Below are 5,284 nucleotides of genomic sequence, written 5' to 3'. Positions count from 1 at the left end.
GTTAAGCATTTAGTTGGCACACAGCTTTGCAGGCCGGCTGGGCACCGGCCATTCTGTGCCAGGTTGGCTCAGCACTAATGGCTCTGCACCACACGTCTCTCGTCGTTCGCTTGAGACCAGAAGGCTAAGCAGGATCTTCTCATGGGCATAACAGAACCATAAGCAGGCAAGGAGAGAGAGAAGCCGTGTCAGGTCTCAGGCGTGGAACTATTACATTGCTGTCTCTGCCTCGTTCTTTGGCCAAAGCAAATCCCATGCATAGACCCATTGCTGGCACGGAGAAATATGGTCTATCCCTTTAACCGGAAGAGTGAAACATCACATGACGAAAGGAGTGAGTTTAAGTCACTTAGGTCAAGGTCCTTGAAAGTTTTAAAATTGAAAAAAAAAGTAACCTCATATCACTGATATTTCACCTATGCCTTTCTTTAAAGAGATACTAAAGTCTATTTTGAACATCAGGAATATTTATATATATTTACACATATATAATTCATAGATCCAACATATCACATATTTTTCTTCTGTAAATATGAATCCTCTTTCTTTTTTTAAACTTATCAGAGTAACTTTGGTTAATAACATTATATTAATTTTAGGCATACAACTTGATAGTCCCATATTTGTGTGCTCCCTTGCGTGCTCACCACCCGAAGTCTAGTCTCCTTTCATCACCATACATTTGACCCCCTTTACCTTCTTTGTTCTCCCCAACCCTTCTTCTCTAGTAATCATCACCCTGTTGTTTGTACCTATGAGTTCGTTTTGTTTGTTCATTGCTTTTTGTTTTATTTCCCACATAAGAGTGAAATGATATGGTTCTTGTCTTTTCCCATCCGACTTATTTTACTTAGCATGAGAGTCTCAAGATCCATGCATATTGCTGCAAATGGCAGTATGTCATTTTTAATGGCTGCGTAGTATTCCTGTGTGTGTGTGTGTGTGTGTGTGTGCGTGTGCGCGCGTGCGTGTGTGCATGTGCGCGCATGTGCGCGCACTATATCTTCTTTATCCAATCATTTGCCGAAGTATACTTAGATTGTTTCCATGTCTTGGCTATTGTGAACAATGCTGCAGCGAACATAGAGGTACATATATCTACAAATAAGTGTCTTCAAATTTTTTGGTAGATACTCTAAAGAGAGATTGCTGGGTCATATGGTAACTCTATTCTTAAATTTTCAAGGAACTTCTGTACTGTTTTGCATAGTGTGCACCAGCTTACACCTAAAGTCTAATTTAAAGGAAGCGGGAGAAGTGGTATAGTTAAAAAAAAAAATGTCTCTTTCTCCTTTGGTATATATATGGACTTATTTCCATTACATATACAAGTGCTGTTACTTCACTGTACACACGCCTGGTTGTCTTACTAATTGTGAGGTACTTGAGGCCACATACCTTATTATTATAAGAACTATTAATAAACATTATTTATGAAGCACTTGCCATGTGCCAGACTCTGTGCTAAATGCAGTACAAATATGCTATTTAACCTTCCGAATAACAATCTCAAGTAAATTATAGAGTCTTCTTTTCACAGATTAGAAAATTAAAGCACAGAGAAATTTAATTACTGCCCAGATTCATACAACTTCTTTTACCTGGTGGCCGGCTCTGAGTAGTCGATCTACTCCATGAATGTACCACGAGGGCAGAACTGCTATGACGCAGGGGTATGAGGGACTGTTGCTGTCAACTGTCCCAAAGTAAATTTTCCAAAGAGAAAAAATACGTTTGTCAGAAGTACTATAGCAAAAAATTACATCGCAGCAATCATATAGTGAAATGAGCAATTAGTTGTATTTGACCCTCATCATTGTAAAACATTCACAAATTATCCATTGATGTAAAAGTAATTTATTGGCATGAAAGTAAAATGAAGGCTGACTATAGACTCTCTCTTGGAGAGAGACCTACCACCACTGTGTATACATAATACCCACTTCAGGTTTTTCCCTTTTTTTAATTTTGTTTCTGATTTTTTTTTTTTTTTTTTTTTTTTTTTTTTTTTTTTTTGCCTAAGCTTTGGGTGCTTAGTAAATTTCGATTGAAATAATAAATGCCATATACAATTTAAATGGTAGACACTCTTTTTTAAAGTTTTAAATATTTTTCTTTTATTTTTCTGTTACAGTTGACATATAATATTATATTAGTTTCAGATGTACAACATAGTGATTAGATGTTTATATTCACCTCAATAATCCAGTACTCATGGGACACCATATATGTTTATTATAATGTTGTTGACTGTATTCTTTATGCTATATTTTATATCCCCATGACTATTTTATAACTGCCAATTTGTCCTTTTTAAGCCTTCCCCTTTTTCACCCGTGTCCCTGACCCCTCTCCCATATGGCAACCATCCAAATAGTCTCTGTATCTATGAGTTTGTTTCTGTTTTGTTGTTCATTTATTTTGTTCTTTAGATTTCACATATAAGTGAAATCATGGTTTGTCTTTCTCTAGATAAAAACACACTCTTACATTAAGGTATATAAATGTCTCTTGTGAGCTTAAGTCCTTTTACTAAAAGGAATGCTAGCTTCACTTTGAATTCTAATTAAATCTGTCAGTCTAGATGTATCCAGTTTTGCTTTTGGTCCTTGTACTTATGCCTACAGACTTATGGAAAAATATTTCTGTAACTATTTTTACGCAGCATACATTTATTTGGATTCAGAATAAGATATATGAATTTAACATTTATGAAAATACTACAGTGAAATAGAATCAGATGGTCTGAATGATTAATTTCAAATGACCAGAACATTGTTTAAATTGAAATATTAATGCTTTCATTTTTTTCATAATCAATATTTGCATTTCTTAATAGTGGAAATCTAAAAATATCAAATGAATCATGATCCTGAGGCCATGAGCAACTGGGAATTATTTTAAAAGAGAATTTCAAGTTTAGCTACACATCTCTTGATCGAGGTCAAAATTCTGAACATTGGGACTTTAAAGGTCTAATTTAGCCATCCATGCTTTCTAACATGTTTGAACATTAGTGGTTATTATACTGAAACCTAAGTATCTAGCTGTTCTTTTCTTAGAATTGCCTTTGGTCTGCAGAGGAGATACTGGAGCCTCAGTTAAGTTTTTAACATGCGAGTTTTACGATGCAAGTTATTTACACAGTGATTCTTTTGAGTTGGTATTCTTCCACCTTCTCTAAAAAATAGTCCCTCTTTAAAAAAAATCAATAAGATAGAAGTAGAAACTCCTCTAAACATTATTAAATCCTGATGCAAAGCGTATTGATGACCTCATTTTCTGTTGCCAAGAGCAGAGTATCTCCAGAAAAACAGCTCCCTAAGCCAAATGCAAAACCAGTCAATTTTTTCTATATATTGCAAATCACTAAATTCATATGGAAGATACACTGATTTTTTTTTTTTCTTTTAAGAATTTTTCTCAGGACCATGGATTAAGCTAATTTCTCCCCACATCAACAATTCTTTATTCTCTCTTAGAGAATAAAATGCAAAGCCATTGAAAACTGACAGTAACATTATTTCAAAGGCACAATGAGGTGCTCCTAACGTTTCCTAGGCTAAGAAAGCAAACAAGATAGTGTGTTCAAACTGTATCTAAAACAAGGATAAACTGGCTCTAAAAGGGACCTAAGAAATAGACCTAGGAGTAAATTGCATATGCTGTATGATATTTATTTCGGCCTTGTTTCTGTGATTACTCTTCATTTCCCAGTACTAGAGCATAGTAGAATGGGGTTCCTCTTTTAACAATAAGGGACCCGTTCAGACTGGGTTCTGAACAGCATGCTATATTATAAAGTTGAGAGCAAATGCTTGATTTAGGCCAATTCTTTGAAAAATATATAAAGCCCTGCTTCGATTCCTCTCATCCAGTTGATTATTATCATTTTATTCCATTCGGTTAAAGTTTTCTGTTTCAACCCTTCCTTAGAGAATAACTAAAACGTCAGGATAAACTAATTCTTTATCTCTCCCTGCCTCTACCCCTGTGGAATTTAACTGATCTGTATTCTGATAGTACCACATAATTTAGTTTGTATTTCAGTGATATGATTTTATATCACACTTCTGTTTTTTTTTTAATCTTCAATAATTTTAATTGCCTCAGTGCCTAAATTCCTTAACAAGATCTTCTTAAAAAGTTTCACAAGGGACTTGGAAACTTCTTCTACACCTGGAGATACTTTGCAGACCTCTCCCACCCACAGGTTCCACATAACATGTCATTCCTTCTCTGAAGCCCTCTCTCAATTCCCTGGATAGAGTTTGTCACCGATGGTATATCTTTTGTTTTCTTAATACCAAATACATAATTATCATGGAGTACTTATTTATTTACAAATAAATCGATATTATAGCCCTTCAAAATAGACTATATAATGCTCATCTTTATTTCTCCTATCATTGCCCTCTCCAAATAAATACATGTTCAATAGTTGAAATAATGCTTAATATACATTTATTGAGTGGATTATATGTTTGGTTTTGTGTGTTTTTATGTCTGTCTCCATCCCTCAGACTTTAAGTTGTAGAGGGTGGGAATCATATATATTTTGATCACCAGTGTGAACCAGTGCTAAGTACATACCTGGTGTATAGTTAATATGCAATAAATGTTTAGAAAATTAGCAAATAAATTGATGACTAAGGCTGTCAGTGGTCAATAATGGCTCTTGATGTTTAGGAAAGTTTCTAAACACAAAATTCTTTAACTGAAAAGAATATACCTCTTTTAAGATGATGTTAAGATAGACTTGTGATGTTCAAAATGTGGATTGTAACCCATATATATTTGACATGCTATCAATTTAGCTGATTATGACCAGCACTTTTAAACAAAAGAAGAATGATGTTGGATTGTATAAGTTTTCTACTGTTGTGTAATAAATTACCAAAAACTTGGAGGCTTGAAACAATACTAATGATCTCACAGTTCCCATAGGTTGAGTGTTATCTGGATTCTCTATTCAGGGTCTTACAGGCTTCAGTGAAGGTGTGGCAGGGCTTTCTGGGTCTTATCTTAATCTTGGGATTCTTTTCTGTGATACTGTGATTCTGTGATACAATAAGAAATGATATTTAGTCTTCCCGTTTTTGGCACAGAGCTCCTAAAACTCTTGGAATTTCCTAAGTGACGAAAATGACAAAGGTGTCTTGTATTATGCTAATGAGGTGATTTTGGACAGCCTGGAAGGATGGGGACTGGTTTCCAGGAGAATCAACCATGTGATTAGAGGGTTGGAATTTTCACTCCCGCTCCTGCCCGCCCCGCCACCACT

The sequence above is a fragment of the Pteropus vampyrus genome, unplaced genomic scaffold, assembly GCF_000151845.1.
Source record: "Pteropus vampyrus isolate Shadow unplaced genomic scaffold, Pvam_2.0 Scaffold30, whole genome shotgun sequence".
Taxonomy (NCBI): domain Eukaryota; kingdom Metazoa; phylum Chordata; class Mammalia; order Chiroptera; family Pteropodidae; genus Pteropus; species Pteropus vampyrus.
Note: the sequence above shows the minus strand (reverse complement) of the source record.